This window comes from Pelodiscus sinensis, chromosome 1 (assembly GCF_049634645.1).
Source record: "Pelodiscus sinensis isolate JC-2024 chromosome 1, ASM4963464v1, whole genome shotgun sequence".
NCBI classification, from domain to species: domain Eukaryota; kingdom Metazoa; phylum Chordata; order Testudines; family Trionychidae; genus Pelodiscus; species Pelodiscus sinensis.
This window is the reverse complement of record NC_134711.1, coordinates 99,413,077-99,425,657: the sequence shown is the minus strand read 5'-3', so window position 1 is coordinate 99,425,657 and position 12,581 is coordinate 99,413,077.

Sequence of the window (12,581 nt, the reverse complement as noted above, 5' to 3'; positions counted from 1 at the left end):
TTGTAAACTTTTAGAACAGTACAGATTAGTAGTTCCTTTTAATGGATCAAGTTTAGCAAAATTCACAGGATACCATAATCTCATAATCACATGCTTTTTAAAATTAGGTCTTAATTTTCACTTAGGGCAGTTTTAGAAAAGAACTAATTTACACATGTAAGAAAGGGTCAGCAAAGTAACTTATTTTGAAAATAAAGTAGACCAGGGTTTAAAACAAATCTTAAAAAACTAACTGGAAAAAAACCTTTGACGCTAGCAATGGTTCAAATACTACCATTGGCTTAATACAAGCAAAACTGAAACCTTTAACTTGTGTCCAGTAAAGTGTGCACCTGTTTATCTGAAGATAAAGCTGGCAATCCTCACTCATTGTGGATTCATCTACTTGCCAGAGTTTCGAGGCAATCTGAAAGGATCAGTGTTGCGTACACCAATAGGTCAGTACCCCGATAATAATTTCAGATGTTCTACCACGGAGATTGCAGGCAGTTTCTCTTATCCACTCTGAACAGAAACCTTACTACTTCTTCAAGAGGTCCCCATGGATACTCCACACTTGGTGCCATCCCAGCGCCTGAATTGGAGATTTTGAAGCAGTCCCTGCATGGACTGCACATGTGCAGTGCTGACTGGCATGCAACGCGCCAGTAGGCACCACGCACCTGTGCCCTGAGCCCTCCAGTTCCTTCTCAGCCTAATATGAAGGTCCTCAGTTCTCTGCTTCGACATTTCTGAGATAGTTTTCCTAGTTAGTTCTGGTTATTTGTTAGTTGTTACTAAGTCTTTTTCTTCTTTTTTTAACCAAAAAAGCCCCTTTTTCACCATGCCTGGTTTCTCTGGGCTTTAAGCGCTGTGCCTCCTACAAAGAGCCAATGCCAATTTCTGACAGACATTCACAATGTCAGATGCCTGGGAGAATATTATTCACCTCAGGATAGTTCTCGCTGTCAAACTCAAGGCCAGGACTCACAGGGACAGAAACCTCCATTTAAAGTTAATTTTACTGGAGAAGAATACACACCCTTCCTCAGACCTGGGATTACAACCTACGGAGGTACGATCATCCCGAGGTTCCCCTCAGGGTGAAAAGGTGCCAAAGAGGATCAGTATAGAGGTCACTCATCAGTACTTATGATGCTCCAGGTACCTCAGGCATTGTGGCACCATCAGCAGCAGCTGGCACTGACTAAAAAGGGTACAAATAATGCCCTAAAACCCCACCGGTAACCTCTACGGTACCGAAGACTACATTGGTATCCCCAGATACATCATCAGTGCTGACAACAGCAATGGTACTGAAAACTACAGCATCGCTACCACCATCCGCACCACTGACACATCCACCGGTACTGTCTGCACCCTCAAAGGTCATGGCACTGATGGCACCTTCCTATTCTTTAGCACCTTTGGCACCGACCAGATTAGCGGCACCAATTATCTACTCTGTACCGCCTACATATCAGCGGATGCTACTGTCCGTACTGACCATATGACCATACCATTAGCACCATAAAGACTGACACTACGGACTTGGGCACTGATTTTTGCAGCACCACTGCCATATATGCAAAATGCTGATCTCGCAGTGCCCCTCAATCGCCACTTTTTGGCACTGATGTGTCGCCTAGACTGACCACTTCTCGGGTGCTTTCCCCTGTACCATTGCAATTTTCCAGCGATGAAAATGAAGGCTTACCGGCCTCCTTCTCGCCGCCACATAGCCCTTCATTTCAGTATTATAAGCCATGTTATGACTGTGGGCATTTCCTCCATGCTATGAACACCACTGAATATCTCCTCCGATAACGCATCCTGCACAATGGCCTTACTGGAGCCCTTGGGATTCCTATAGGAGACACCATATTTTGCAGTCTTGTCCCTACAAGCAGACTAGTTTTTATATACCGCACACAACTTCATCTGTGCAACAGCCGCTCAATACAGATCCTCAAGAGGCTCAGGTTATAAAGGAATCACCCCCTGATGCATCACCTCCAACAAATTCCTTGTCTTCACCTTATGAGGCGATGATGCCACCTCCTCCTCCTTAGGCTGTGGATGACTTTAATGAGCTCTTTAAGAGAGCTGCAGCTGAACTTAAAATTACTATGGAGGAAATCTCCAAGCCTCAGCATGAGCTCACTGACATCCTCCAAACCTCGCCATTGTCTAAAATAGCCCTCCCCAGCAACCTCGCCATTATGGACCCCGCCAACACAATTTGGGAAACTCCTGCATCAATTCCACTTGTGTGCAAAAGAGCTGATAAAAAATACTATTTACCCGTTAAGAGCTTGGAGTTTCTCTTTACCCATCCAACACCTAAATCCTTAGTGGTGGAAGCTGCACGCCAACGGGCAAAGTAACATCATTTTCATATCACTCCACCAGATAAGGATAGTAAAAGACTTGATCTCTTTGGTAGCAAGGCTTACACGTCTGCAACTTTACAGTTCAGGATTTCGGTCTACTCAGCCTTGTTGGCAAAGTATGACTTTCGTAATTACTTTAAGCTCATGGACTTTGTGGGTGATATTTCGTGGGCAAAGAGACCTCAATTTACAGCCATTGTAACGGAGGGGCAGGTTATTTCCTGTGCTGCCCTCCAGGCCACTCTCGACGTCTCAGACACCATGGATAGAACCACAGCCACCAAAATTGTGATGTGTAGAGTCTCCTGGTTCTCCCCAGCCACGTTCTCTCATAAGATACAATTTACGGCTGAGGATTAGCCCTTTGATCAGGAGAAGTTGTTTGCTGGTAAGACCAATAAAGTTCTCAATACCATGAAGGACTCTTGACTACCCTTCACATTTTGGGTATCCATATGCCTGCCAATAGACGTAGGCAATACTGGTACCAGACCTATCAACAGCCATGTTACCCTGCGTATTTCAACCAACGCAACAATAACAATCCCAGCAGGAATTGAACCTGGCCTCAAAGACGAAGACATTTATGAGGCTCAGCCCCTCAACCGTCACCAGCCAACAAGCAAATCTGAAGCCTTATTCGAGGGCCTGGGAAACCCTGTAAAAGTTTCAATGCCAATAATGACCGCACACATCTTCCAAAACCATCTCCTCCCATTTTACCACCAATGGGCCTCCATTACCTCAGACAGATGGGTGCTCAACGTCATTTAGTCTGATTACAAAATCCCCTTCTTCTCCAAGCCTCCTACCCAGTCCCCCACCCCATCCCTCTTCTGGGAGCCCTCTCATGAGTCCTTACTGCGACATGAGGTGCTACATCTGTTACATCACAGGGCCGTAAAACCAGTCCCGAAACAGCACAGGGACAGAGGGTTCTACTCCCATTACTTTCTAACTCAAAAGAAGTTAGGAGATTTAAAACCAATTCTATATTCGCACAACCTGAACAAATTCTTCAAGACGCATTGCTTTCGCATGGTCACTTTGTTCACCATAATTTCAGCACTGCAACAAGGGGACTGGTTTTCAACCCTTGACCTCCAGCATGCCTATTTTCATTTTCTAATTCATCCTGCTTATAGGAAAGCCCTAAGGTTCACAGTGAACCTGGATCACTACCAATATCAAATCCTACCTTTCGGTTTATCTATGGCTCCTTGAGTTTTATCCAAGGTACTCACCATAATCACAGCGTATCTTTGCTCTATGGGAATAATCATATTTCATTATCTTGACAACTGCCTTTTCAAGGCCACATCACAGACCGAGTAAGCACACATGATTGCAATAACCATACAGTATTTTCAGAAGTTGGGCCTCTGAATAAACTGGGGAAAGTAATCTATTCATCTTTCTGAAAACATACAATTCATCGGTGGCTGTCTGGATTCCACATAGGCACAAACCTATCTACCTAATGAGAGATTTCTTGCTATCCAAATGCTGGCCACAATGCTTTTTCTCCACATGCACTATGGCCAAAGACTGCCTACTGCTTCTTGGCCACATGACAGCTACAACCTTCATGGTATTGCACACCCGACTCCATATGCACTGCCTACAGATTAGGTTTTCCACAGTATACAAGCGTCTAAAGCACCCCATGAAGTTCCAATTTATCGTACCTCATGAGATCAAGACATCCCTCCTCTGGTGGACCAAATCATCCGATCTTTGCATGGAGATTTCATTTCTCTAGCATTCCGCCTCATGCACAATTACTACAGATGCTTCATATATGGGCTGGAACGCTCAACTTTGAGACTAGACTGCTCAGGGCCTCTGGTCAACTCACATATAAACCTGTTAGAGATGTGCTCACATATAAACCTGTTAGAACTGCATGCTGTTAGCAATGTTTGCAGGCATTTCCTGTCCTCCATTACTGACAAGTATATGCATGCCCTTACAGAAAACATTTTCTGCGTATTCTGTATCAACAAGCAAGGGGGAGCCAGGTCTCGATCCCTGTGTACCAAAGCCTTAAAGCTGTGGAATTTTTGCATCAGCCACAACATTCACCTTTCCGCAGTTCACATACCAGATATCACCAATGTAATGGCAGACACTCTCAGCAGGCAGTTCCCTCATCATCACAAATGGGTGGTCAACTCTTAGGTAGTATGCTCCCTGTTCTGCAAATGGGGTCGCCCATTCATAGACCTGTTTGCAACACCTCACAAAACCAAATGCATTTGGTTTTGTTCTATAGTGGGCATCAGGAGGGGATCGCTCAGGCACCTTCCTCATTCCATGGAACCATGAGCTATCTTATACCTTTCCCCTGATACCACTTCTCGCCAAAGTTTTTCATAAGGTCAGGACAGATGGGGCCACGGTGATACTAATAGTCCCTGCCTGGCCAAGACAACCATGGTATCCCTTCCTGCTCAGGATGTCAATTTGCACGCCCATCACTCTCCCTCTCCAGCATAATCTTATCACTCTGGGTTGGATATCACAAATCTACCCAGACCTAAGCAAGCTGCACCTAGCAGCACAACTCCTCCGTGGCTCTCCCACTCCGAACTAGGGCTTTTGGAGCAAATACATGCATTCCTTATCCACAGCCCTAAGGATTCCACCTGCAGCTCCTACACCAACAAGTGGAAGCATTTCTCAGCATGGTGCACCTCGAAAGGGCAGGACCCGATATCAATGCCCATATGTTTAATCCTTGATTATCTCCTCACTCTGAAGCAATGATCACTTTTGTTCAGTTCCATCAAGGTATACCTACTGGCCATTTCAGCCTTACACCACAAAATTGAGGGTTGGTCTGTTTTTACTCACCCTACAATCAAAAAGTTCCTTAAAAGGCTGCGTTTCCTGCGTTCTGATATTATGCGACCCATATTTTCCTGGGACCTCGGTCTGGTACTGTGAGCCCTGACCAGGCCACCTTTCGAGCCTCGAGCGTCTTGTTCTTTTTCATGCCTCTCCATGAAGGTTGCGTTCCTGCTTGCTGTAATATCGGCTCACCGTGTGGGAGATATGGCAGCACTCCTGGCTGACCCACCTTTTACAATATTGAATTTGGACAAGGTTACCCTTCTCTCTCACTCACTCACACACACATGCTTCCTCATTTCATATAACTGAATCGGTGAACTTACCTGTATTTTTTCCAAAACCCCGTGCAAATGCATTCAAGGCTTCCATGTATACTCTTGATGTCAGGTGAACGTTAGCATTCTATTTTCAAAGAACTAGGCCCTTCAGGCAAACCCCTTACCTCTTCCTTGCATTTGCTGAGCATGTTGAAGGACAGCCCATACTGACACAGAGGCTGTCCAAATGGTTCACCAACTGTATAAAACTTTGTTGCACTCTAAAGGGCTTACAACCACTGGTACCTTTAATGTCTTATTCTACCAGGGCTGCATCGTCTTCTGCATATCTACACAACATGCCACTGACAGACATTTGCAAGGCAGCCACCTGGGCTTCACAACTTACCTTTGCTAAGCGCTATGCACTTTCTTATGAGACGACACTTCTTCAGTGGGCTCCGCAGTTCTGTCATCTGCCTTCCACAATATTCCGAAGCCCCAGCCACAACAGGCCGAAACTGCTTGTTACTCACCAAATGTGGAGCATCCATGGAGATGTCTTGAAGAAAAAAGAAAGATGACTCACCTTTTGCAATAACTGAAGTTCTTCAAGATGATGTCCCTGTGGATCCTCCATGACCTATCCCCTCCCCTTTCCTTCAGAGCTGGAGGGCCTCCGAGGAAAAGAAGGAACTGGAGGGCTCAGGCTGCGTGGTATCTTACTAGCACATTGTGTGCCAGTTGGCCTGTGGAGGGACTGCTTCAAAATCTTAGATCCAGGCACCAAGACCAAGCGTCCATGGGGACACCATCTCGAAGAATTTCAGTTACTGCACAGGATGAGTAACCTTTGTTTTTTGCCTCAAAGAATCTTCCAGGTTTAATGCCATATTATTCCATCCTGTGTTTAGATAACAGGATGAAGGTTTATGAAAATAAATTTCTGTGGAGATTCTTCCACATTGTGCTGCATTTGTTCCCCAAGGGGAATGTGTAAGAGGCCTGTGCTAAACCTAACCGATCCCTAAGGGGTCTATTTGATGCCAGGTCCATCTGCATAGTGGTCCTGTACCTCTGCAGTAATTCTGACTTGTGTATTTCCACCCTGCAATGATCTGTGGGTCCTGAACCCAGACCCATGGGCTGCTGCTTCATCTCCAGCACCAGTGGATGGTTCTAGTCATTACTGGAGAATTGGGAGCCCTAAGGTTCTCAAGGAGCTGATACTCAAGGAGCTGATAGAGGAGGTATCTGAGTCTCTAGCTATCATCTTTGGAAAATCATGGGAGACAGGAGAGATTCCAGAAGACTGGAAAAGGGCAAATATAGTGCCCATTTATAAAAAGGGAAATAAGAACAACCCAGGAAACTACAGACCAGTTAGTTTAATTTCTGTGCCAGGGAAGATAATGGAGCAGGTAATTAAGGAAATCATCTGTAAACACCTGGAAGGTGGCAAGGTGATAGGGAACAGCCAGCATGGATTTGTAAAGAACAAATCATGTCAAACCACTCTGATAGCTTTCTTTGATAGGATAACGAGTCTTGTGGATAAGAGAGAAGCAGTGGATGTGGTATAGCTAGACTTTAGTAAGGCATTTGAAACGGTCTTGCATGATATTCTTATCAATAAACTAGGCAAATACAACTTAGATGGGTCTACTATAAGGTGGGTGCATAACTGGCTGGATAACCGTACTCAGAGAGTAGTTCTTAATGGTTCACAATCCTGCTGGAAAGGCATAACAAGTGGGGTTCCTCAGGGGTCTGTTTTGGGACCAGCTCTCTTCAATATCTTCATCAACAATTTAGATATTGGCATAGAAAGTATGCTTATTAGGTTTGCAGATGATACCAAATTGGGAGGGGTTGAGACTAATCTGGAGGATAGGGTAATAATTCAAAATGATCTGGACAAATTGGAGAAATGGTCTGAGGTAAATAGGATGAAGTTTAATAAAGACAAATGCAAAGTGCTTCACTTAGGAAGGAACAATCAGATTCACACGTACAGAATGGGAAGCGACGGTCTGGGAAGGTGTACGGCAGAAAGGGATCTAGGGGTTATAGTGGACCACAAGCTGAATATGAGTCAGCAGTGTGATGCTGTTGCAAAAAAAGCAAACATAATTCTGGGTTGCATTATCAGGTGTGCTGTGAGCAAGACAGGAGAAGTCATTCTTCCGCTCTACTCTGCGCTAGTAAGGCCTCAATTGGAGTATTGTGTCCAGTTCTGGGCACTGCATTTCAAGAAGGATGTGGAGAAATTGGAGAGGGTCCAGATAAGAGCAACAAGAATGATTAAATGTCTAGAGAACATGACCTATGAAGGAAGACTGAAAGAACTGGATTTGTTTAGTTTAGAAAAGAGAAGATTGAGGGGGGACATGACAGCAGTTTTCAGGTATCTAAAAGAGTGTCATAAGGAAGAGGGAGAAAACTTGTTCATCTTGGCCTCTGAGGATAGAACAAGAAGCAATGGGCTTAAACTGCAGCAAGGGAGGACATTTAGAAAAAGTTCCTGTCAGGGTAGTCAAATACTGGAATAAATTTCCCAGGGAGGTTGTGGTTAGATAAATGTCTATCAGGGATGGTCTAGACAGTATTTGGTCCTGCCATGAGGGCAGGGGACTGGACTTAATGATCTCTCGAGGTCCCTTCCAATCCTAGTATTCTATGATTCAAAGGTAATCAGAGATTAATGAAAACTTACTTTAAAATAGAAATTTACCAAAGTTTTTAAATTCTCAAACAAAAAAATTGTATTTTGTATCAGTTTGAATCAGTTTGATCCAAGTAGCAAGCTCCTCTCTTTGCTCTCTTGTGGTTTGCGTGAAATCCTAGAGCTATAATCCATCCTTGCATGGCTGAGATTAGGAAGAAAGATAGGCATTGATTTGGGTTGAGACTTTTTTAAGAAAATAAAACAAAACACTTTTCTGTAAGGTAGGAAGAGCACTTTCCTTCCTTCACTGCTGTTACTAAGGGTTCTACAGCTGCTATTGTTTTGGGAAGGGGAGAGTTGTATTATTTAAGAGTCATGGGGTGTACTGTCACCAAAATGAATGCCTTTTTTAAGGGGCCAGAGGCATCCTTCTCCTTGGCTAACTGCTAAAACAAAGCTGCCTGTTGAAGGAAGATGAAAAATGAGCCTTGGACTCCTTTTAACATTCAGCAGTATCTAATTGATAGTTGAGGAAACTCTGAGCTGATGGAACATGCTCCAACCCACGTTACAAAAAGCACAGTTTCTATATGTGACTGTAAAATCAGGTAAAGTCATAAACTGATCAGTACAGACTGGAGAGGGTATACATGGCTTTTTTTAGATTTGGAGTAGTTTCCCTGGCTGCAGAGACTAAGCATAAGGTGGAATCTGTCAGTCTGCAGCCTCACATTCAATGGGTCCATCTGTGCCCAGTGTATCTGGATGTTCTCACAATCTAAATAAAATGCATGTTTTTCCTTTTAGTCTTCAATATTCCACTTCTGGCATAAAATGTTTTAAATTACAGTTATATTCATTTCATAAATTGCTGCCTAAAATCTTGACTGTTATCAAATAGCCTTTTAACATTTAACTTAGTTCTTTTTAATACTGCTTGCATCAGTAATTTATAATTATTTTAAGTAACTCCTGCTTTCACATGGAATCTTGTTCCTGTGAAATCAGACTTGTTCTAAAATCTAATCTGAAAAGAAAACGTAAATAAATTTGGTCAGTAACATTTAAAATGGTTGAAACTTTTATTTTATTTGTATTTTTATAAAAATAAATATTTCATAGACATTTTGTTTCCATGAGTTAGTGTATTTATTCTTGATTTTCATTTCTGAGCTTTTGAAGCGAACTAGTACTGTCTGTATCTGAATAATAAATAAAACCAGATATACTTTTTCTGTTTTTCTGCTTTTAAAGACTTAATTGAAGAGAAAACTATCAGCAGTATAATGTGATATACCATTGCATTAATATTTAAATATTAAAAAACCTGCATTTTTAGAATGTAGTTCCAAAATCCCTGCTCAGTGATCATTTCTAGACTAGCATATTGTTTCATAGTTATCATATTTTAGCCACCAACATAGGTCTTTATGCCATATTCAGAGTTAATGGTCTGTCATATGGAATCATGATTTTATTAATCTCAAGCATGATATAGGAAATTTTGTTTGCACTTAATATTTCCCTCAAGTTATATTTTATTTCTGTTTTACAAACCCTTCTCACCTTTTTTAAAGGGCAAGAGTGTCTCTTGTTAGTGCCCTATATTCTGGATGAAGTTCATTCCTGTGGAAAGAGCCTGGTACAAGGCCTATTTTGAACATTTAAGTAGGGTATAGGTCACTGGGTAAAATACAGTCCACGGTCCAGATCCGGCCCTCCAAGCCACCGGATCCGGCGCACATATCTGCAGGGAGCCCCAGACAGACTCCCTACTTTCCTCGTCCCACCCGCACGCAGCTCAGAAATGTGGCTGCTGGGCAGTTTCACTTTAAAAACTTAGCCCAGAGCAGAGGGGAGAAGCTTTCAGAGCTGCTCCTGACCTAGCAGAATCCCATTGGCCAGCTTCTGGTCAGAATTTGGCCAATGGGAGCTGCTTGTTTTAATAACAGGCAACCTCGAAGCATAAGGGGCTCCTAGTTAGTCACAGAGCACATGGCTGCAGCCTTGGCAGGAGCTAGGCAAACATGGAGACTGATTCGGGAACTGGCTGATGGCTGGTAAGTCTCCTGGCCAAACCCTGCCTCTGGCACTCCAGCCCCTCCCTTTCCCAACCCTCTGCCCCCCTACTCCACATACCCAAATCCTCTGTTCCTTTCCTGCACTCAATTCCCTTCCCCAGATCACAATCCCGCCCCGCCCTATCTCACATCTCAAACCCCTGCATCCCCTCCTGTACCCCAATCCCCTGCCCTAGATCACAATCCAACCCTCTGCACCCCAATCCAGTGCCCCAGGTCACAACTGCCTCCTTCACCCAAATTCCCTAACCCAAACTCCCTTCTGCATTTAACCTCATTCCAGGCCCTGCTCCTCCTCCATTAATATGGTGGAAGAGAGCAGTCCTCAACTACTTTTCAGATTCTTGGAGTGGCCCCCATCAAAAATTATTGCTCACCCTTGGTACAGGACTTGTGCTGCACCTCTGCATATGGGTGAATTTAACCCTATGTATACCTACTCCTTTTCCCATGATATTTCTCAATTAGCTTGGCCTTTTAAAGCAATCATCTTAAATAATACTCATATCTTTCTTAGTGTGTCTAGACTACAGGGTTTTTTCGAAAAAAGTGGCCTTTTTTCGAAAAAACTTCCCCTGCATCTAGAATGCTATTGTGTTCTTTAGAAATTAAATCGAAAGAATGAGGCGGTTTTTTCAACTGCGGTAAACATTTTATGAGGAAGAACGCCTTTTTCGAAAGTGCTCTTTTGAAAAAAGGCATTATTGAATGCAAACAGGGCTTTTTTGAAAAAGAGCATCCAGACTGCCTGCGTGCTCTCTTCTGCGTACTTACTTTTTCTAATGTACTGGTTGTAGTCTAGACATTCTTTTTCAAAAGAGGCTTTTGCGAAAGAGGCTTTTGCTAAAATATCTTTCGAAAAAGCCTTTTTCAAAAGAGGCTTGCAGTCTAGACGTAGCCTTAGTGTGTTTAAATGTTGTGACAGGGTAAGGCAAAATGGCTGTAGAAGAGTGGCAGAAGACAAATGCATTAGCCCCAGATTAAACAAGTCTCTTTTCTCCTGTTAAACTAATAGCGACTGCTCCAGAACAATCAGGTCACTTGGAATCAATCAAGCACTTGCTAGAACCAGTTAAAGCATGGAGTCTAATTAAGACACCTAAAGTCAACTAAGTTACTTGTTAGAAAGGGTTAAATAGACTTCCCTTCAGTTAGTTCACTTCATGCTAGGAGCAGGGGGAGGAGAGTGTGCTGCTGTACAACTGGACTGTATAAACATTATCAGGCACCAGGAGATGAAGAAGGTGCTAGGAGTAAGGGAGTGTGGGGAGCCCAGAGAATCATAATGGTCACAAAACTGGTTCAAGAGATGCTGCAGAAAGCTGTTATCTGTAGGGTCTCTGGGCTAGAACCTGGAGTAGAGAATGGGCCTGGCATCTCCCTCCCCTCCATCTAGCTACTTACTTGCCACAGGCGAGTTGATCTGGATAGTGACACACATCAGAGGGGAAAAACTATGAATCCTAAACAGGTGGAACAATTGAATGTGTGTTTTTGTTACAGGTGTTTTTGAGATAATCAAGTGTCTTGAAGAAATATAAACAGTATGTTTTCCTTTGAATGGTATTTCTACAGGTGCTCCACTCAGGTCTCTGTGTGTCCTCATGCCAGCGATCAGAGACTTTTGCCTAGCAGCACTTTCCTGAGTTGCACATGCACAGTCACCACCTCATGCTGTTTTCATCCATTAGCTGCACACGGCATGGGTCCCTCTCAGTTCCTTTTCTAGCGTCCTCAGCAGAAGATGGAGTTTCTCAGCAGTGCTGTTCTTTCTAACTGAAAATTTTAAAAATAGAGTAGTTAGCTTGTAGTCTTATTAGTATAGTTTAGTTAGTTTATAGTTAGTGTTAACCCGGTCTCGTTTGTTCTCCCCTGGTTTTTTTTCTCTTTCTTTTTTGACCAAGTTCTTGGCCCCTGAAGTATTTCTTCTGCATATTCCAGGCTCTCCTGGTTTTAAAAAGAGTGACCCTTGCAGCAACTTGATGCCCATATTTGACGGTCATGCCTCCTACATAAAATGTTTTGGCAAAGGCTGTGTGGTGCAGAAATGCCCACACAGCCAAAACGTGACTATCATAGCCAGAAAGGACCAAGAGATAAGGCTCAAAAACCTCCTGTGGGAGAAATCCCTTCAACTGCTGGAGGCTAACTCCAGGGAACCCTCAGAGCCTCTAACCCCCCGTAAGAGGGCTAATTCATAGCCCACAAGGGTCTACTGTACATCCCAGGCCTCTCCAGCATGGTCTTTTCCATCCACGTCCCATGCCGCACATTCACCGGCGCTGTCCGCCTCCTTTTCCACCAAGAAGCAGAAAATGGCACTTACAAAGAGAGCAGTCAGAGCTGT